Here is a 22,606-nt window from a genome sequence, read left to right as displayed (position 1 = left end):
GCTAACGCATTTAAAATGCCAATTCCCTCAAAGCTACTAGTTGTTTACTGGAAATTGCCAATTCCTAGGGATGCACAACTATTAATAGTTCCATCCAAACCTGCAACAGATCCAATTTCATCTCAATGTCCCAAATAACAGAAACCGTTATTCCAACTTCCACGCCTCGCATTTAGCTACTTTAAGATTCTCCCTACAGAGACTCCTTTGTAGAGCTGGGTATGTGTTATTTTAGACTGTATTTCCATAAACAAACATGTACATTCTCAATAACCGCAAAATTTCTACATACAGATTCAACGACAGTCAGACACCAGAGATCACTCCAATGATTTCTAACCATACACATGAATGATATATAGGAACATAAAAGAAAGTGAAATTTGTGTAAAAATTTAGAAGCACAAATATAACTTCTAACTACATGAAGTAGATTTGTAGCACATGTGTGTGTATGTGTTGTGGTGTGCACATGTATGTTGTGCATGCATGTGTGTGAAGAATAGCACAAAGAAGGAGACATTCTAGTTCTGGGATGCATCTTCATTTGACCATTTTGAACATAGTAGGTGAACAGTTAACTGATAAATGAATAAATGAATGGGATGGCTGTTTCAGTATACTCATTTTCCTGTTGATTCTTATGAAAACTCTGGAATAAGCAGTGTTCTCACAGGATACTGATTTCCTCTTAAGCAAAAGCGACTTCGTTGAGGAGCTCAGGTTAGATTTTTCTCCAATGACATTTGCAAAGTGGCACAAAGCCAAGTGGCAAGAGAATTAGGCCATCTCTCCTTGGTGAGAAGAGCGTGTTTCTACAGTGGCTTTATAAATTAGTGGGTCTGAATTTAGATTCTACTCTCTTTGAAAATAAGTGGTAAAAATAGAGTAGGCATTCAAGGTACTGCTAATTAATATAAAACATAGCTAAATTATAATTCACAGTATAAGGCAATCTCTTTGAGGCTTTTAAATTTTCCTTCAGTGGAAAAATTCTGGAGATTCAAGAGTACATTCTTTCAAAATGTATCTACAAAAGAGTGAAAGTGATTGGCAAATACGTGGTTCCCTTCAAACACAACAATACAATGTATTCTCACATAGGTACACACATGTATACATAAGAAGATGTAAAACTATGTATACATTAATAAGACTATGATAAATACTATGTCTAATTGACTTTACTGAATGAAATCAGGCTAAGGGAGAGAAGAAAAGAGAGTTGTATCATGATGAGGGTTCAGAAGGCTAATTTTTAAAGAGAAGTTTTAGGTTATAAGGCTATGCATTAAGATTACAGGCTGTGGATGAAAGAAAACTATGCATCTACTCAGTCTGCTATAAGCCTAGCTTTTAAACTAATGTCCATCAAGATGTTTAAGTAAATGTTTACTATCACATTTGATTTTCTATAGGAAAGGTAACTACATTTGAGAACAAACTTTAATATTCTTACACAATAAAAACCAATTCCAGACATGAAAAATTTCTTGAAAGTCTTTCCAAAAATACAAACATAAGAATTGATTGTAATAATGTTACATCTATTTCATATTTGTGAAATATATTACATATAACAGTATAGTTATATAAAAATTACTAAATATATTAAAGGACACTTTACATTTTGAGCTAATTAAATTTGCCTGTATTTTTGGATTATAAAATTAAGAATATTAGGGCTGGGGATTTAGCTCAGTGGCATAAGCACCTGCCTGGCAAGTGCAAGGTCCTGATTTTGATCCCCAGTATTGCAAATAAAATAAAATAAAATAAAAAATTAAGAATATTCTGATCATACCAATAAGTTTTAGTAATAAGACACTAATGAAAAATCACTTAACTAGGGCTGATGATTTAGCTCAGTGACCTAAGTACCTGCCTGGCAAGCTCGAGGTCATGAGTTCAATCCCCAGTACCAAAAAAGAAAAGAAAAGAAAAGAAAACTATCCTTTCTAAAAGAATGGAATGTAGACTTTTCAGGTATGTGCACACAGAAGACTACCTGTTAATTCAACACATTGCGCTCTGGGATCCTTTGCCAGCGTTAATCTTACACAAAATGAATGCGTTTATCATTATTCATTTACAACTAGGATAAGGCACGAAGTTGCATTAGTTTTTAAAAAAAGCACCTTTATGAGTTCATCTTAAACCATCACTATTTAAACATTGAAAGTTAAATGCAAGATGACAATATGTAACCTATTAACTGGTGATATCTTACTGTATTTTTTCCTTGAAATTCTGTATTATTTGTACCTTTTACTGCTTTGTTCTTTTTTATTTCCTTTCTTTTTTTCTCTTTAAATAATAATAATAAAAAGAAAGTTAAATACATCTGCCTCATCTGAGATAACCGAGACAAAGCATCAATAGTACTCTCTGCCTTATTAATGAAAATTCTATGAGATGAAAATCACCCTGTTTAAGTGAATCCAAGGAATGAAACTCCGGGCACCTTGAGATGAACCCATTTTTCTATGCCAGTTCTCCCACCTCAGTCCCCTCCTCCACACTCTGACACAAAGACAGACAGTTGGGTCACAGCGACTTTGGTAGTGTCATGATACCAAAACACGTGAACTCTGGCATTCTAGCGAACACATTTATTCTCATGATGAAAAGAAGCAAATTTCATTATTCTGGATTCACAAATGCTAAAACTCTATAGTGTCAATGAGGAGCCCTCTCCTTACTACTGTCTCCCTCTATTACACTCAATTCAAAATGTCTATCTGAATATTACATATATAAAATATATCCCTAATGAACTGACAGTGTTAGTGCATGAACACCTCTGGGAAAAGGAAACATTCACATGAATACATTTGGGAGAGTCTGTCCTCTCATTCTTTATTCTCATTCTAACGCCTGGGGATCCATGACGTCCTTTACCGGCTCCTTCTCATACAATGCGACACACACTTTCATACTTTGTGCACGGCACGATCTTCTGCTGATCCCCATCAAAAAGTACTCGCTCCCGCTCATCTCCCTATCCCTGTCATGTAGTTCACCCTCAACTTCTTCCACATATTGTCAGGTGTTTGATCTTGTTATCAGGTTCCTTGAAAGGCACAGAAACCCTCAACTCATTTTATTAACTATTTTCAGTAATTTTGATCTGAATTAACATTTTGGAGTAGATGGAACTTGGATAGAGTGTCCTAATTCAAAAATCTCTCTTAGGAGAGAGAAGCTGTTTTCTCAAAGGGTTTACATATCCTCTGAAGAACTAACTGAATGCAAAAGGTAAGCACAAAGACTGCAATTGATAATGTAACAATTCATTCTTGCTAAACTGCAAATAAAAGTTCAGAAACAAAATTTGTGCCAATATCCGTTAAATTTAAAATTCTACTTTTCAGCATTCATATATTTTGAGGACTTCAATGATTACCCAAAAATAAAAGTCAGTTTCTATAAGTACGTAAGAACATATTTCAGTTAGCATGAATGTTTAAGCACCTAAGTGATATTACAGATATATACGTAGAGTGTACTCAGTAGATGCATCCAGTTTCCTCCACAATTCTGTCTGAAACGTTTCTGTAAAAATATTTTTTGAAAGAGCAGTTTTACTTATAAAATATACATATATTGCGCTTGTATACTCACACTTTGTTTACAAGCATATGTCATTAGAATATTTGCATGGGTTTTTATATTCTAAGGACAACATATGTAAATAAATCACATAGCAATTTGAAAATTTAGCAACTAAATATGCAATCTGTTAAGCATAATCAGGCATGCCATTCAACAACTGTATAATTCAATCTTTCCAGAGAAAATATGTATTTTATATGAGCATATCTTCATAAAACTTGAAGTAGTTTTCTAGAAATTTATAACAAAATTTTTGCATCATCAAACAATAATATATAAAGCCATCTGACTAATGCTTTATTTCCTCATAAAGGAACAATTCATCCCTCATCACTAGACCATGATGAAGGTCTTATTCTGTAATTTAATACATATGTAAATACAGTGTACCAACAGAAGTTATTTCCAGATAAAGAAAACGCAATCCTCTCATCAAGATACTGTTAATGTATCAACATAAATGAAACAGTGCCATCATAAAAATAATCATTATGCACAATGTTTCCAAAAGTTGTTATGTATTTTTAAAATGCTACTGTTCATTTCATAAATAGTGATGACCATAAACCCTTCCTTATGCTATTCAGATGATTTACATTTTTGATGAGTCACTCAATATTAAAAATCAATAATAAGGAAAGTCAATCGTTTCATGTAGTAAACAGACCAAAATAATAACAATTAAAAAAAAAAAGCATTACTACCTTGGTCTGACTTTTCATGCAGAACAGCAGATCTCTTGCCAGGTAACACCATTTCTTTGGGTTCTGTGGACAAAGAGAAAAAAGTTGAACCAAAAAAACCCTTTCTTTTTACTGTTTGAGTGCTTCTATTAAAAGATTCATTAGTAATAAAGGTCAGAGAAGAAAATCATTCAACAAAATACTCAGCCCCATTCTGCAGCTGCCTTGGGAACCACTTGCTTTAAATGCCAAATAACTTCCCCAAAGGTCCTATCTCTCTGCATCTGAGAACTTAGGTGACTGGGGCCCAGACCCAGCCTGACTTCTCAGCACCTCTTTCTTCTCTTATGTGGGAATAAAACTTGCACTTCAGCAAGGAAAGCATCAGCTTCCACCATTTCAAAAGCCAAGACGCAATAGTCTGTTGGAACAGACTATTGACTTGGAATTGGAATAGGACGAATTGAAATTAAATCTGCAATATTCATGAAATTTTGGGTCTTTCCACCAAATGACAAGATGAGAGACTTGGGATGATTCTGAAAATAATTTCTGATTACCCTCCTTAAGAGATGCAATTTCAAAGCCTTTTTGTGCTGCATTGAGGAGGAAAGTACTTTGTAGAAGTCAGAAGTTACGAAAATATATCTCATTCCCTCCCTGAGATATAACAACCTTGAAGAGAATCCCATAAAAGATTTTATTGCATCATTATCTGAATGTTCAGATAGGAGGATAAGAGGTTCCATCTGAGCAATAGCTTTTCAGAAAGGGCCATCACACAGATAGGTGAGAATTTTAAATTCATGCCATAAGAAAGTTACTTGACTGAAGGAATGTTAACAGTTAAAAGTGACATTGATTAACTGATTATAGCAGTCATTACAAGCATAGTCATTTGAATGCAATCACTACGACATCTTATCCAATATATGATCTTGGAAAAGTGAATTAAACTCTTCTAAGCCTTTATTTTTCATCTATAGTGTGGGAATGATAACTCTTCTTACTTCATAGTCTATAGGAAAGCTAAAAGATAAACACAAACAATGGACCTTACACACCACCAAGCTAAGCGTTAATGTCAGCCAATCTCAGTGCCAATATCATTGTTACTATAATTTGCATTACATTCATTTTCAAAAATCTCATTGCCCCTTTGAGAATTAATGTTAGAATGAGCAACATGGAAAACTGATTAAGTCCTATTACACTAGACAATAACTAATTTGCCTTTTTATTAATCAATTAACTATCAATTATAATCTTTGATAACAAAGAAAACAAGGCATCATTTTAAGTCTTTAGCAGGAGGAGGAAAAGGATTGAAACTATTTCAAGAAGATTATTAGTAAGCTGTCACCTGCCCCTATCTACTCTCAGTTTTACTGAGGATTTTGTTTCAAGAAGCTTCAAGACACTGCGACATACTTCAAGATTCACTTAATGCAGCTGGTCCTTGACTACTGTGCACACTTAATCACACTCAGAAAACAGTGAGTTCCTCCTGCAATCTACGGCCTGTGACACACTTAAGAGAAAGTACAATAGACAACAAGATTTAAGAAATACAGTTTAGTGGAGGAAACACACTTGGGGACAATTATTTTAGAGTAATTGGTGGAAATACTACCTTAAACAAAATAAAATATGTTAAAGCAGCATAAATTATGGAAAGAATATTATTCATGAAATTAAAGGGGAAAAGTACCCATCTAAAAAATAATCTTTAAATTGGGCATGGTGGCTCCCACCTGTAATCCCAACACTTGGGAGGTTGATGCTGGAGGACTGTTGTGAGTCCGAGACCAGCCTGGGCTACAAAGTGAGCTCAAGCCCAGTCTGAACTGCACAGTGAGACCCTATCTCAAAAAGACTAATAATAATAATAATATTTTTAAAAGCCAGTCAGAATAGTTGAATGACTACATGTGGATGGCAATCAGTCCTATTGGTGTGAGAAAATTTTACAGAACAGAAGGACTTTTAAAGACTAAGTCTGAAAGTTAACTGTCCAAAAGCCCAAGTGTAAAGGAGTGGTCCCAGGCTAGGGTGACACACCCTTATAACCACACAACTTTTGCAACCTGAGGCAAGAGGATCACAAGTATGTCAGTTTGAGACACCAAGGAAATTTAGTAATTTATCAAGAATCTGTTTCAAAATTTTTTTAAATGGGGGGGGGTACAAGGGATATAGTTCAGTGCAAAGGTCCTGAATTCAATTTTCTGTACCATGAATAGATAGGTAGATAGACAGATAAATAGACAGACAGACATGAAACTAGGAAGCATCTCTAACTACAGTCATACACACAACCCTGACCCCATTTAAAGGAATCAGGAAGACCAAAGTCTGCATATCCTCTGCTGTTGGTTAAGTTATATATGTCAAAGTCCTCCTACCCTGATATTTCTGAATGTGACTCCTTTGCAAATGAAATCATTACTGATGTTATTAAAATATAAACACTATGAGGACTCACTAGAGTGGGCCCTTACCCCAACTAACACCCCTGATGTTCTTACAAGAGGAGGTGAGAACAAAGACAAACACAGAAAGAGTGGCATGTGAGGATTGCAAAGACAACCCTAGGAAAAAATGCCAGTTACCACAGAGCCAGAAACTAAAAAGAAGCATCCTGAAAACAATGAGTGACAAGCTAAGCTAATGCCAACGGGCTAAAAGAAAGGCTTTCCTATTCTTCCTGAGAGCATAATCCTCATGCCACCTTGATTTTGAACTTCTAGGCCCTAGAAATATGACAAAGTGAATCTCTCTTCTTCTAAGCCACTCCTTTTCCACTGATTTGTTGTAGAACCAGAGGAAATCAATAAAACATCATTTCAGTCAACAAGAATCAGACACCTACCAGACTTCGACCCCTCAGAGCTTAAAAACACAAACTGGCATGGTAGCCCACCAAATACATCCTCAAATTAGAAAGTATGTTGCATTATATGAAAAATACATAGAAATATTGTGGAATTATGTCTTATTCCCTCCCTTAGCCAGTCTCCTCTCTAGAGCTGTAATTTGCTGTAAGTGGAAGACAACAGCCAATGAAAAGGGATTTGCTGGTCTCACAGCTTCCCACTTCCTACTTTTCCTAAACAGTTACACCCTCCTGTCCTGACGTCTTTGAAATATGAAGAGTTAAAAAAAAAAAAAGCAAAAAAGCAAAGGTGAGGACAGAGGAGAAAAATTGTGAAGGGAAAGATTAGCTTCGTGGTCACTAAGCTACGGGACTCACTCTGTGGGCCTGGGGTGTGTTTAAGGGTAATTCTCTCCTGTGGACTCTTTTTTTCTAGATTCTTCCATGACCTTCTCTCTTACACTCACTGGAGACCTCTGCACTACTGCTGGTTTGGAGACTCATATTGTCTGAGGTTGTCACTATATCCATAGCTTCAAGTGACACCATGAGCATCTGTCTACTGACCAGTTCACCTGCTGAGCAGTTGTAAGGGACAAACTAAGCAACCTATGCCAGCCCTCCCACATTTGTAGCACAACCTATTCCACAGTAAACTCTCTAACACTCTCCAAAAAAGTAGGGCCATTTCAATTTGGCACTTCTGCACTGATGTGCTTTAAACTGCTCATGAGCTCCTCACTTGTCATTTATGGACATTTTTAGCACATTCAGCTAATTCCAAATAGAGATCTCTGTAATCCTCAGAGTTCCCAACCTTTTGAGATTAGGAACACAGGAGTTGCCAAGGCTCTCCTCTTGGTATTAGGAAGTTTCTACAAGGTGATTTTGCTCATATATCATGTTAGTACCTGATATCTATTGCCTTATGTGTCAAAATTTAACAGTTTTACAACCTGTGATACCAGTATTTTACAATCCGTATTTTAATAGATCTATCAGATAAGCAACTAAATATTATACCTATGGAACAATAAACAATTGTGTTTAAATTTTTAACAAGTTTATTAAAGTAAAAGACAAACTGTTATTAACCCCACTGAAAATATTCCCCTTCATTTAAAATACACTTATCCCATTATTGTTATCACTTTCTGAAGCAGTTCTGGCAGTCCTCTTTCATAAGAGTCTTTATCTGTGCTGTTGTGGCTGCTTCCATGCCTACATCTATTCAAAATATTTATCTTTCATGGTCATTTTGACTTTGGGAAACAACCAAAAGTCAGACAGTACCAGATCTTGAGAATAAGGTAAGTAAGAATACACTATAATTGTGTTTATTTCAGAGGTTGATTTAAATATTTGACCAGTTGGCAGTGATCATAAAATACGGTAAAAGTTTAATATATATATATATATATTTTTTTCCTGAATAACCATGAATTTTACATTGCTATTCAATACTATCTCTACTACTTAGTCAAACACAGTACTTTGTAGCGGTCACATTGTTCAACCTTGGCTTTGTTCTCTCTATTTCTTCTGGTTGTGGTTTAATTCTTACGTTTTAGCCTCTCATAAATTTACCACCTTGTCAAAGCTTTAATGCAAACTTCTCTACAAAATTACCTCTATGCATTCTGGACTCTGTTGATCTTATTTTTTCTTTGATTTTTTTCATCAATTCCAACCAATAAACCTACAATTTATTTTCTTGGGTTATCTTGAATTGTCATGTCTGTTAATTATACTTTCCACAAGGCCAGATGTATCATGTGCCTCTCACCTATCTCTAACTGTGTTTAATTATGTGATCAACACATAGAAAGAAAGCGCACACCCAATTGTTATCTGTTACATATCTAGTAATGAAATAGGACAGAGCTATCTCATGCAGTGTAAATATCTTCCTATGTGCTATGATAAAAATGTGGAAGTATATTCTTTATTGTGGCCACATCAATTTTTAAAACATTTGGACAGATTAACAGAAAGGATGAAAAAAAAGAAAAAAAGGGAGGTGATAGGAAATCATATGACAGGAATGCTATTGCTCTGAGACACACTGCAATGGTATAGCTAAGGTGGAGGAAGGCAGCACAGAGGTGGCAGATAGCCCTGAGTGGCACAATTTTTGGGTGGCATTATTGACTAAAAGGAAAGTTATATGATAACAATTATGGTTCTTTTTAGCCATATTTGGTGTTAAACTAATGTTAAACTAGTTTCCCATGCACTTGTGAATACAGCAGCATTTCTAGGCACATGATGACTTAGACTTGTGTGGTTGATCTTCATACCCACCACAAGCTACACCAACTCTAGCTATGCCCCTCTAAATGCAATGTCTTTGCATTTCTGTATTTGTCTGCACCCTCCTTCCAGGGATGTCATTTGACTGAAGGAAGATTACAAATAGTACAACATAAATGAACTAAGAAAAAGTAGTCTAGATATGTACATCTGTGATGAATTCTGGGTCAACAAAACAATCAGTTTTGAATATCAGGCATTCTTTAGAGATAAAAAACAATTTCAAATTAAGAGTTAGTTTCCAACAAGACATTGAAAGTCAATGTTAGAGAACTAGATCAGTGTTTCAGCAGTGCTGAAAGTAGAAAGAGCATAGAATATGATGCAAAGGATACGAAAAACAATCTGAAGCTCAGCAGTTCATGTGCTAAAGGGCTGTTCTCCAGTCTATGGTGCTGCTAGGAATTATGCAGCCTTTAAAATTGGAGGGCTGGTGGAAGGAAGTTAGGTCATTGGAGGTGTGTTGGTGAAAGTGGTATTAGGAATCCACCCACCTCCCCCTTTCCCAGCCACCATAAGACTAACTGGCATCCTCTGCCACATACTCCTGGCCTAAGGAAATATACTACAACAGGACCAAAGCAGAAGGGCCAAGCAAACATGGACTGAAGTCTCTGAAACTGTGAGCACAACAAACTTTTCCTTTTCCAACTTGATTACCTCAAGAATTTTGTCACAGTGACAAGAAGTTGACCAAGCTATATTGGGAAGAGGAAGATGGGCAGAAAAGAGGGTGAAAAGTAATTCCTCATTTCCATTCTATCTACTGTAGCCACTCTTATGAAAGTGGTAAGAAAAAATAAGAGCATTGCAAATACCAAGCTAATTTTCAGGTCATGGGCTGGGGAGAATTCAATGTTCTCAGAGAAAAATGGCAGGCAGCATTTAACTCAACATGGGAGCAGTCAAGGGGCACGAGCAGAGAGAAGTGTGTGGAGGGATGAACTGAGGCAGACTCCTATCACGCATCCTCACAGGCAGTGTGGGACGTGCAGGGAGAGACAGGTTCTCGAGTTCCCTGAGTAGGGGACTTGGGAGTACAGAGTGGCCTTGGTCCCACCTATTACTCCCACCAAAATGAGGTCACAAGACTATTACCCACAAAATCACAAGCCCACAAAGGGACAAACAGAGGAAAAAGGAACAGTTGTAAAACCATTTAACAGCCAACTGACCCCAGGAAAAGGAGTGAAAATTATCTAGTCCAGTACCACTATTTTCCAAATGGGGAAACTAAGCAGAAAGACAAACCAATTTACCCATGAGTATTATTCATATAAAGGGAAAAGGAGCCATTAATTCCAATTTTTCTACCATCAACTCAAATGCAAACACACTATGCCACACTGTAAATCTAGAGCTCAGCTTTAATTTTTACTATGAATATAAATTACATCATCATTTAATATTCAAAATAAACATTCCAATTTTATTTTACACGAAAATAATTTTATTTCTTTTAATAAAGAATTATATATACTAACAACTGAAATAATAATGATAGAAAACAATCCTCAGAAACTTGTTAAATTTTATTAGTAAACTTAGCAAAATTATTTAAGGACGTCATATAAAAAATGAATTGTGCTACCATAAAACAATCAACAAGTAAAAACTGAAGTTACGACACTTAGAAAAAATATCAAATCCCTAGAATAAATCTACCAACAGATGTTGATAACTTCTACACCAAAAATCTACAAAACATTATTTAGAAGAAACAAAGCAGATAAACAAATGAGAGATTGTAAGGCTCAGATATCAGCAGTCTCCATACTGTAACTATTTCAATTTTCCCCAAAGTGGTCCAGGTATTCACTGTGATCTCAAGTAAAAGCCCAGTGATTTGTTTCTAAGTTTTTAAAATAAAAATTAACAAACTAACATGTATAAAGAGATGCAAAGAATCAAGATTAGCCAATGTGATACTAAAGAAAAAAAAAAACTGGAGGTCTTAAATTACCAAATATAATTAAATAGTGAATACTTGGTACAAAGCAGATGAGATAAAACCAAATATGCAGAATCCAGAAACAAAACCACACCATTTATAACATAAATTAGAGTGAATTTGACAATATAAATCTGAGGGGAAAAGGTCAATAACGTCAGTAAATGGTACCAAATAAATTACATATCCACTTGGGGATGAGGTTAAATTTGACTTGTAAGTATAAAAATGTCACCTCTAAAGTCTGGACCATATATCTAAATGTAGAAAAAAGACAACAGAGTCTTAAAAGAAAATGTCTTTCCACTGGAGTTGACAGAGATTTTTTAAACAGCATTTAAGTGGTAACCATTGAGGGAAAAACACGCTAAGTTTGATGGCATTTAATTTAATTTAAAGCCTTCTATCTCTCAAAAGACACCAAGTATAGAAAATGAAAGAGTAAGCCACAGAATGCATGAAGTTTGCAGTACACATTCCAGGCAAAACTCATATTCAAAATATATGAACATAAATTTCTACAGATCCGTACAGAAAATGTAACTCAATACCAAAAGGAGCACAGAACATAAATAGAAATTTTACAAAAGAGGACATTCAACGAACATGTCAAAAGTTTGTCAACTTTGTTACTCACTTGGAATATAAGTTAAAATCATAGTGAGATGTCACTGGACCACACAAATGTGGCTGATTTAAAAAGCAAGCCAGATAACACCGAAAGTTAACAAGGTATGGAGCAATAGTACTGGTATATCATATTGGCGAGGTGAAAACTGGTCTAAATATTTGGAAGTTTAGTTTGCTAGCATCTGTTAAAAGTAAATATGTACATACGAAAAGACTGAGCAATTCTAGTCTTACAATTATGGTCGTACCTTTGTTCATGAACTTTCCAGAATTCTGGTCACAAACCAAATTCAACAAGGAGCAGATCAAATTCAGTGGTCAGTTTCAATGTTTACCTTATGGGGAAATTTGATTTGGTTTGTGATTAGAATCATGGAAAGAATTAAGTTCATGAACAGAGATACCATTGTATAGCCGTGATAAAGGCCATGCATGTTCATAATAGTATATTAACAATGGTAATGAACCCAACTATCCAACAACAGTAAAAATATACATAGATTCATATAGTGAAGTTCTAAACATAAGGCCCAAATACAAAAATATCATGCATAAGCATCAAAAATAATGTTAAAGGAAAGAAACCATAGTCCAAATATCTATACTGCATAATATCATTTGTTTTGTACCAGAAATCAAACCCAGGACCTTATGCTTGCTAGTCAGATGCTTAGGCCACTAAACTATATTCCCAGCCCTAATATCATTTTCTTATGGGACAAATTAATCAGAGAGTGAAACCCTAACCTCCAATGTGATTATATTTGTAGTCTCTTCCTGGAACACAAATTATTTTCTATAAATTTGACTTGAAAAATTTCATCTTTGAATTTGCTCTTTCATTGTTTTTGATGTATGAAGTTAGCACAGAATAAAAGGCAATTCAGTTTTTAAAAGCTATTTATATAATACGTACATAACAAAATATTCTTCAAAAAACTTAAATTTGAACAATGTTAGCTAGGAACACTCACAATCAGATTGTTGGTACTATACTTCCCTTACAAAATTAACTCTTTTTGCAAACATGTTATCAAATGGATTCAAGTATAATTTTTTCTTGCCTATTAATTTATGAGAAAATATTTTCCAGCAAAGAAAAGCATAAAACAAAAGCTTAGAATTTCAGATCTTTAGAAATCTCTGTACTTAAACTTAGAAAAAAAAATAAACATAAAAAATAAATAAAATAAATGTCTTACTGATTTCTATAAACAATAAAATATAAAAATCCTTTACTTCTCTGAGTTATAATTATTATTAATAATGAAAGATTGCAGAGGTAATGATTTTTAAATGTATGTTTAAATCCATGCCAGTGAAAGGCAGAAATAAAATAATAACAATAAATTCAAATCTGGGATGTAAGGCATAATAGCAGCTAACCACCAGACACAATTATTATCTAGTCTTACATTCTATTTTTTAAAATAATTGGACCTTTACTAGGCTGATTTGAACATCCTTCTCTTATGTTACAATACTGTCTTTCAGTATCCTCAGATTTGTTCCAAGAGTCTAATGAATACCCAAATCTTTCAGTGTTCTAATTCCTTAAATAAAATGACATAGCATCTTTATATAGCCTATATGCATCCTCCTGTATATCTTAAATCATCTTGATTGCTTTATAACAAATACAACATAAATCTACTTGAATCAGTAGTAGTTACACCGTACTGTTAATACTGATTGATAAGGAAAAGTCTTCACATGTTTAATACAGATGCAATTTTTTTCCAAACATTTTCCATCTGCATTTGGTTGAATCTGCAGATGTTGAACCCAAAAATACAAAGAGGGAGTTGATAGTACTCTGATTTCACTGATTAAGTCCATTTGCTCAATCATTATTTTTTACTCCGTGTTGTTTTTCAAATAAATAATCAATCTTTTCATTCCAAACTTAGCAGCAACATGCACTCAAAGCTTCTGTTGCTTGCAAATTTTTTATAATCTTAGTCTGAACTAGTTTAACAGTAACTGCTTCTTATTATTATTATAATAAAAATAAATATTTAGTTCAAATACTAGATAAATATTGCTCTAAGTTGCTCTCTTGCTCATTTATACTTATAGCAACCTTCCTAGCTGGCATTTTATGATGAAGAAACTGAAACATATTGTCACGTGTGGAGATAATTAGTCCAGTAAAATTCCTTAGTATTATATCTTGAATTTTAGAGTAAATGCTATCTCTTGAGAAGTTAAAACTATATATATATCATTAAGTTTACACCAAAACACACATACACATAGGTCTAACTTTGAACTTCATTTATGTATTTAGTTATGTATTTTCTTCCCAGCAATTTCACATTGCAGCCATTCATTCTCTCAACACACTGGACTCAAACGGTGGCCCTTAGGCCACAGTATCCCTGTCACCTGGGGGCTCATTAGAAATATATAATTCCAGGCTCTAATGTACACTAGCTGGGTCAAAGTCTGTGTTTTCCAAGAACCCCAGATGATATGAAGCCACATTAAAATTTAAGAAAGCTGCTTTATATAATGTATTCCTCTACACTACAGCTTCCTTAATCCTTCTTTCAACTAATTTATTTCCCTAGGTGAAAGATACTCATCAATTTTACCACTAAGTGTTGTAGTCTATTAAAATTATGATGGAGTGCTTCACTATCTCTATCAGCTTTCTTGCCAGAAGTACTAAGGAATTTTCCTGGACTAATTATTGAGGAACAGAAAAGTTTCTCTGTCTGAAAAGCTAACTGCTTACAAAGTGTTACATTCTCCACACGTGACAATATATGCCATCTGCTGAAAGAGAGCTACCGCTGGCAAATTTCAGCTCTGATGTGTAAAAGTCTGACCTTGTAAATGTTAGAAGAGTTCCTAAGTTAAAAGATTAACAGTGGTCAAGCTACTGTTTTCTTAAAATCTTGGTGATTTTATGCTGTCTCATAGCACAGCGTTGATCTCAGTCCCTTTGTGAATTCTTCTCAGGTTTCTTTAGCTCTTGGGTATTCACTTATATGCTGCCCAAGGTTTTCCTGCTTGTTGTATAAGTGGACCTGAAGAAGTTTACGAAAAATAACTTAGCAGTGATTCATGATCCATGCTACTATCCACAATAACCCAAACCAAACATAACAACTGCATAAGAACTACAAACAAGAAGAAACACACTGAAAACCATCAAGATAAACCTCAATAACAGGAAATTAATGCAAAGACTTATCAACTCTATTTCAGTTTTTAAAACAAGAAAAAATTCTGTGTCAGTAAGCACTTGATACTGTTTCAAATACCACCATAAAACTCTTGAATTTAAAATTAAGTACCACTATGCAAATCTTGAAAAAAAAAAGTAAGAAATGTTTAGAATCCTCTTATCCCTCTGTGTTAACTGCTGAATAATTTCTCAACATAAGGCCTACTTAGGATAATAATATTAATCCACTTCAGCTTATAGTGTCAAGGAAAATAATTTTTAAAATTTTGCTACTAGGAAAATAAACGTATATACTGGATGTTGCTGGTAATAAGGAGTTAGCTTTAATTCTGTCAGATGAGATAACCATATTATGGTTGTGTAAAATAAATTTCCTTATCCTGAAGAGATGAGTACTAAAATGGGCTGAAATGTCAAAAAATTGCTAATATTATGCACTAGTGCACACCTCTACCACTAGAAAGAAAAGGAAAATAAAACTATCACAAACAGAAACAGACAGGAGTAGGGACATTAGGAATTTTAAAAACACATCAAAAATAGAGAACTTTTAGTAGCAAGGCAGGAAGCTTCAATAAGTTATTGGTCTATTTGAGTAAAATTATAAAAGGAAAAATAATTTTAAATACAGCGTCACTGAAATGGCATATTGCATTTGAGAAATACTATTGACACCTTTTATTGATCGTTGTTCAAACAAATCGTATGTTAATTCTTTATGTAATTTATTAATCTTAATTTTATAATACTATTAAAAGATACATGAAAAATCTTTCCCCAGTGTCATAGCATTTCTGGCTTAGTCCAAAGAGGAGAGTTCTATCAGTTGGTAATCTCTGTGCATAATTCATTAAAAGAAGTATAAAATACAGTAAGCAATTTTGGATGTGAAAAATAACTAACAATAAAAATGAGAATAAATTATTATACATTACCTGCATTTTTCTAGAAACAACAAGAAATTTTTAAAAAGCTGCAATAAAGGACATAAACATAATTAATTCAAAAGAAAAAAATATACAATCTGGAAATTTGAATTATAGTTGAACATCACCATATTCCACTAACAAAGAACAACCAAAAAATAAAAGCAGAAAGAGGAAGTACTCAGATAAAAATACACTACATGGTACTCAATAAGTGGATTTATGCTTGAGGGAAACAATATCACTAATAATTCTAAAATTTCCATCTACTTGAAAACATTTAGAAATATTTAATCAAGCAAACAAACATACTTTTAAAGGCACCATTAAGCTTACTAAAAGTAAGAATGATTCCAATGGCAAAAATGAAGGAAGAGGTGTCCTGACGTAGTTCATTCCAGATAAACAACCAGAAAGCTGAACACATGTAAGGGGAATCTTGAAAGACATTTTACATGCCACACACAGCTTCACTTTATGAGTGAAGGGAAAACCCTACAATGGCCAAGGTCTCGCTTTAGAGAAAATTTCTCAGCTGTAGCAAAACAAGGTGGGACCCAAGCAAAACACAGGGGCTGTGCTCTAATCAGAAGGCAGAGACTGAGGTGTAAGGGAGACAAACTAAATGGAATGATCAAGGTGAGGAACCAAAAAGCTAATCAGAGAGGAAATTTCCAATGTCTAAATAGTATTTCCTGTGAGCTCTTGGTCCAGGACTGGGTTATACATGTGCACGAGCAGAATACATGAGGCTTTTGGGACAGCTGCTGCCCCTGATTAAGAATGCACTATAGACATTAGAGGGCAAGCAGTTACCACAAATACTGGAGTCTGAGCCAGCCAGAGTGGAGACCCCCCCACACACATCCCGATGCCACAGGCAGCCACCTGAGAAAGCAGCTGTGTCAGAAGTTATGCTGAGGAAAGACTGTGTGACAAAATAAAGCATATTCTACATACTCTCTTATGAATCTTTTTTGACCTTAAATCTTTATTTTTAATAATGATATGTATTTATTAGTAAATATTTGTGATACATAACCGATTCATTCATTTTGATAAGAAGACAGAGCGCAGAGCCTGAGTTGATCCAAGTTACATTTGCTCTCTGCACATAGGAGATTTTCCAAAGATTTCATCTAATAAAATGTAGGCCCTAAAAAATATACTTTCTGAGTAATATTCAGGAACGTTTTTAGCACTGCCAAGTATGTAATTTTTTCCAGCTATGAAAGAACAAAATCTGACACACAGTAAAGAAAAAGCCATAAAAAAGAGACTGACCCATAGATAACACAAATCTTGCACTTAGCAAATAACTTTAAGTCAGCAACTAAAATATATTTAGAAAACTAAAAAAAGTAAGTTCAGAGAATTGAGAGACAACATGGTCTTAATGAAAGAACAGAGCGCCTCAAAAGAGAAATAAAAGTTGTTTGAAACAGCAAACAGAAACTCTAAAATTGAAAAGAAAGATAAATAAAACATAAAACTCAACACCAAATTATAAATGGTAGTAATAAACAGTGAAGCTGAGAGCAACAGAAATCTGGTAATCTGAAGAACAGAGGTTGAAAATGATTAAAGAAAAATGATAAAATCACATCAGTGTTCTGTGATACGGTACTGATCTGTTGTGTACAATCACAGTCTCAGAGAAAAAACAAACAGTTGTGAAGTAAAGGAAATAATGAGCCAGGGGTGGTAGAATATGTTTGTGTTCCCGACATGCTAGGAGACTGAAGCAGAGGATTACAAGTTTGAGTCCAGCTTGGAAACTCGGTGTCTTAGCAAGACCATGTCTCAAAATAAAAATTTAAAATGGACTGGGGACACAGCTAAGTGCAAAGGCTCTGGGTTCATTTCCAGTATAATAATAATAATAAGAAGAAGAATTAGTAACAACAGCTAAAATACATTCAATTCAATCAGAAAAATCAATTAACAGACTCAAGATCCTGAGAAAAACTTCAAAACTGATACAATCAAAGAAAACTATACCAAAGCACATCACAGTTAATTTTCTGGTACCAAAACAAATGTAAACACACACACACAAATGTACACATTTACAAACATACACAGACACACACACAGATGAAAAGAAATATTACATCAGAGAAAAACAAGTTTGAAAAATCATTGATTTCCCAATAAGGTAATCCAGCTAACAAAAGAACATCCTAACAATGCTGAAATAAAAACTTTTCAGAATTTTATATTTAATAAAATTATCCTTCAGAAGCAAAGTAAAATAGGTTCTCTGTTATAAACCGAAAATGAGAAATCATCTGCAGCAAACAGTACATTTTATTGATATTTTGGGGTAATAACTATAAAAGATGCTCCAGATGGTTCTGGAGAAGGCCTCATTGTCCCAGGAGGTGACAGCTCCACGCATTTCACTGCCCCTCAAGACTTTCCAGAGGGACACGATGTGAAGACAGAGGACAACACTAATGATGACACATCCCCGTGCAAGTGTTGGCTAATATGTATGTTTATGTCATATTTTTTATTTAAAAAATTAAAAACTAAAATGGAGAAATAATTTAAATATAGAATCTTCTAGAATAAAACATATAAATTGATTTTAAAAATATATAAATGATTTTTTGTGCACTTGTACAATGTGTTTATGTTTTCACTTAAATATTAGCATAAAGATTCTAAAACTTATAAAATATTACAAAGTTTATTAACTGTAAAGACACTATAATAAGCTAACACTGATTTATTTAAGAGGAAAAAATGTCAACTGAGCTCACACAGAGTAAATGTATGAACGTTATGAAGTCTACAACAGCGCAGCTGTGAGAGGACTTCACACTCACTCTTCCTCCGACTCACTCAGAGCAACTTCTAGTCCTGAAAGTTCCATCTTGGTGAACACCTTAGGTGGGTGTGATATTTTTATCTTTACGCCATATTCCTTAGGTCTATGCTCACATAGACCTAAACACAAACACCAGGGACTGTGGTGTGATTGCCTACAGTATTCACCACTGTAACACACTGCATGCATCTTTATCCTAGGTACCATAGGGTACATCACATGGCCTACGTGTGTAGGAGGCTACACCAAATAGGTTTGGAGAAACACACTCTATGATGTTCACACGACAATGAAATCACCTAACAGCTCTTCTCAAAATGCACACCTACCCGATTTAAGTGGTACATGAGTATCCCTTGAAAATAGCTTTATCCTCATTTATAAGTTGCCTGGCCACATTTGTGTCACAATAATATGGCTCAGTGACAAAAACTGAATGGCTTGCAAAGTTTAAAGTATTTACTCAGCAAAGTTTAAAGTATTTACTCATTGGCCCTTTATTGGAAAACTGTGTGAATCTGTAGACTAAATACTCCAATTAAATAGCAGATCTTCTGAGAGTTAAGAAGTTAGATCTAACTAGATATATGCTGCCTACAAAGCAGCCAATTGAAATGTCAAAAGACAAATACATTCAGGATGAAGAAGAACTATAAGTAGGAAGACTATAAGTAGGAAGCATAGAAAAACCAGTGTGGTTGTATTAACAAAAGGCAAATCGACTTTAAGGCAAAATGTACATCAGGTTATGAAGTTGGATATTTTATACTGCTAAAACAATCCATTCATCATGAAGAATTAAAATCTTAGATATGTATGCATCTAACAATAAGAAATCAAAACTCAGGAAGCAAAAGCTGATAGAACTGTGGGGAGAAACTAGCAACCCAATACTCACTATGGGAGATTTTCAGTAACACCATCCCAATAGCTGATAATACAGAAGACAAGAAAATCAATAAATAAAAAGATAACCTAAACGACAATACCCAGCCATTCTAATGCAATTGACAATTACAGAATAATAGGCACACAATTTTTCAAGAACACCTAGAATACTCACCATGACAGAATATGTGCAAGATATAAAATAAACCTTAATGTATTTCAAAGATAAAATTTCAGAGTATGTTCTCTTCTCAAATTGGAGTTAAATTATAAACACATAGCAAATATATACATAAAGCTAAAAACAATTGGAAATTAAATAATTCACACCTATATACACCATGAGACAAAGGAGAAATCAAAAGAAAATTAGAATGTTTCATACTTAATGATAAGAATGCCATAGATTAATATTTATGAGGCAATATTTAACCAGTGATTGCAGGCAGATTTATAGCTGTAGTATCAGAAAATAAGAACTAAATTACTAACGCTACTAAAAGAAGAGCAAATTAAATTCAAATTAAGGAGCAGGCAATTAATATTAAAAGCCAGAACAGAAATCATAAAAGTAAGTATACACACACAATGGGAAAAGACTCTAAAAGCAAAAATTGATTCTTTCAAAATTTTAATAAAATTGATAAACATTCTGCAAAAAATTAGTAGAAAAGAGGAAACATCACCAAATGTGTATTTAAAATCAGATATTGCTATACCATACAGATGACAAGACAGAAAAGGAACGACTTAATGCCAATTAATTCAATAGCACAATGGATGTATTCCCTAAACACTTCAACATCCCCAAACTGACTCCAATGGAAAAGGAAATTTCAAGGGTGTTCCTCTCTCTACTAAATTTTCCGGATACAGAATTGGACGGTTTTCCACAAAGAAAAAAGATGAGAGAGAGAAAGAAAGCCACAGAGAGAGAGAGACAGAGACAGAGACAGAGAGACATACAGAGAGAGAGAGAATATTAAAATATATAAAAACACAAGAGAAAAATGACAAATGAGAAGCACAAAATAACACAAGAAAGAATTCCTAATGATTTAGAAAAGCCAATACATAGAAGAGAATTATCAGGTCCTTTAAAAAATAGTTTGCAATTTCAAGAAATAATGAAATAAATTTAGCACTAAAGTCTTCCAAAGACTCAAACTTGCAAATGTGTGCTATTAACAGAATGGTCAAAGGAGTAAACAGATAAAAGTAGTAAATGAGGCCATATTATTACTTAATATTAGACAAAATGCATTTTAAGACTAAAAATAGCAGTGGGGTTAAGAGAAATCCACAGGATGACAAAAGATCTAATTCTTGCATCCTGTTTACACCGCAGACAACTGTGAATTTGCATCCACTTAGCTACGTGAGAGTTGTAATACATGAGCAAATTAGATATTTTCTATCACATCATCACAATGGGAAATTTTATCACACATGTTTAAAATATTTCTCCAGTTCTTCATATAATAAGAAAACAAACAATTAATGAATAACATTGAATGTTTGAACAAAAGCAGTAGGTCCATGTGGAACCTTACACCTAACACATATGATTGTAAACATATTCTTCTCAAGTGTGCATTTACCACAACTGACGGAGTACCAGATTTTATTTTTACTGATTATGATTTTAGTCACAATAAAAATAGAGATCATGCACAAAGACATCTCACAAGGAAAGACTCCACTTTTTTTGTTTATCTTGGTTTATCTTTAATTCTTAGTTTGTTATTTTAAAAACTGGCAAGTGTCAGGAGGTATGTATCTTCCTCTAAATTCAGTGCTTATGCCCACTCCTAATTCTCACAATCTGCCGTGATGTTACAACCAAACTGTGTATCTGTGCTACCTAAATAAACATGCTATCAACAGTACTTTATTAAGGAACCCTTACTCTTTTTTTTAGCAATAGCTTTGAATTACTTGTGCTTTTATTTTTATTATTTTCCTTTGTGTACTCAAAGAATTCTTTTTTCATGAAATTATACATTTGGTGCTTTCTTAAAATCCTACCTACTGTACTCTAGTTCCTAGACTGAGTCCTCCCCCGCTTCCTATTAGAGTTTATGTATCTCACTGCATTCTGACAGGGGACAGGAAGAATCTCACACATCCACATTCTTCTGGCCTAGCTTTCAAAGCCACAGAGTCTCATTCCCTCACAGTTTGTTAGGTAGAGCAGTTACAAGCTCCTGCTCAGATCCAAATGAAGGAAATGCCAGCCACATTTTCAATGGGACACAAGTTGGTCACATGGGAAATGCACACAGGATGGGGTACATATCGCATGGATGGCCAAAGTACAGCCTATCACAAAACTTGGATAAAAGAATGCACACAATGCATGAGCTTGTAATTGATATTAAACTAAGAAGGATGATGATTGTTTTAAAAAGTACTAAAAAGCAAACTTTTGTTGTTGTTGTTCTGATACCTGAAAAAGTAGTATAAAGGTTAAGTTTTAAGGTCAGACACACAGTAGTTCAAATTAATTACCCGATTTGTAAAACCAACATGGTTATGTCCCACACAGTTGTCAGAGTTTAGTGAGAGAATGGCTTTAGAGCACTGTTAAAGTAATTAGACTGGTACCAGACACAAAAGCGATGTTTTCACTGTTAGGAAAAACTCACTGAAATTTTTTAAAATGAAGAATATTTGAAAATAAAAAAGGAAAA

General features: G+C 34.2%; 1 protein-coding gene across 5 annotated transcripts in view; it reads right to left on the bottom strand.

Moving 5' to 3' along the window:
* The window catches only part of Inpp4b (inositol polyphosphate-4-phosphatase type II B), a 765,962-nt gene that overhangs the window by 616,710 nt on the left and 126,646 nt on the right, over nt 1–22,606 (bottom strand). For all 5 annotated transcript variants that reach the window (XM_063260829.1, XM_063260831.1, XM_063260834.1 and 2 more), the window contains exon 2: nt 4,320–4,382. The gene's annotated coding sequence lies outside the window, so the exon portion shown is untranslated. The remainder of the gene's footprint in view (nt 1–4,319; nt 4,383–22,606) is intronic.

The sequence above is a fragment of the Cavia porcellus genome, unplaced genomic scaffold (assembly GCF_034190915.1).
Source record: "Cavia porcellus strain 051 isolate PalLab524CR breed Dunkin Hartley unplaced genomic scaffold, mCavPor4.1 scaffold_14, whole genome shotgun sequence".
Classification (NCBI taxonomy): Eukaryota; Metazoa; Chordata; class Mammalia; order Rodentia; family Caviidae; genus Cavia; species Cavia porcellus.
The sequence above is the reverse complement of the archived record's forward strand: the minus strand, read 5'-3'. Positions and strand labels throughout refer to the sequence as shown.